Source organism: Atta cephalotes, assembly GCF_000143395.1.
Source record: "Atta cephalotes unplaced genomic scaffold scaffold00003, whole genome shotgun sequence".
Taxonomy (NCBI): domain Eukaryota; kingdom Metazoa; phylum Arthropoda; class Insecta; order Hymenoptera; family Formicidae; genus Atta; species Atta cephalotes.
In genome coordinates, this window is record NW_012130067.1 from 9081817 (window position 1) to 9082762 (window position 946).

The following is a 946-nucleotide window of genomic DNA, read 5'->3' on the forward strand; positions in this document are numbered from 1 at the left end:
ATATTATATTATATTTTTTTTATATATTTGTAAAAATTGACTAATTACTTTTCGAGTATTCTCTTCTTACAGTGGAATGAGAGAGGAATATTCGACTGTGATTAGTCAATTCTTACAGATTACGGCTTACGGCCAATATAAACGCTCCCTAACAAAAATTCAAATTTAAGAACCTGTCCTATCATAGTTCTACTATGTACACTTCACAACATGGCGGCAAGTATCATATGTCTAGGACACCTACATAAAAGATGCTGACATCAAGTGCCGCTATTGAGTATGACTACTGTGACCATTGTGTAAATATATAAGATAAAGCATTGCATATAAGGGCAATAGCATACTGGAAACGACCAATTAAATTTGTATCTAAATACTTTTTTCTGTGTATTATAGCGCTAGCTATATCAGCGCATACTGGAACAGGCAAAATTCATTTTCCTACTGCGCATCTATGAAAATACTTTACCTTATATATTGCCTTGACTCAGACTGCACTTCTTTTAAATTTCAAAGTATATATTAAAGTATTTATTAATTTCCTAGACTAGGTTTCTGCCTTTTCATCACCACAAAAATTCATTTGAAAAAGTTCACGTGAACAATTTTACATTAAGGGAGCTTTCTATTTAGGCGATACAGATTGACACTTTGGATGCATTCGTTTACGCAGCGGTTAGCGCAGAGAGTATCATTTAATCTTTATTTAACACTTGTGAACAATAAGGGAATAATACTTCTGCGCTGCATAAATGAATGTAGGGTTTGGTTGTTCACTTTGGCGCTCAGAACGTCTTAAACGTCGTTAAGTCATTCTTGTTGTTCATTAAATATTAAACAAGGACAATTAGTTCGCAAGCGCTGTGAGCATAAATTGTGGTATATCCACACAAACTTGCATAGCCACACGTATATATATATATATATATATATATATATATATATA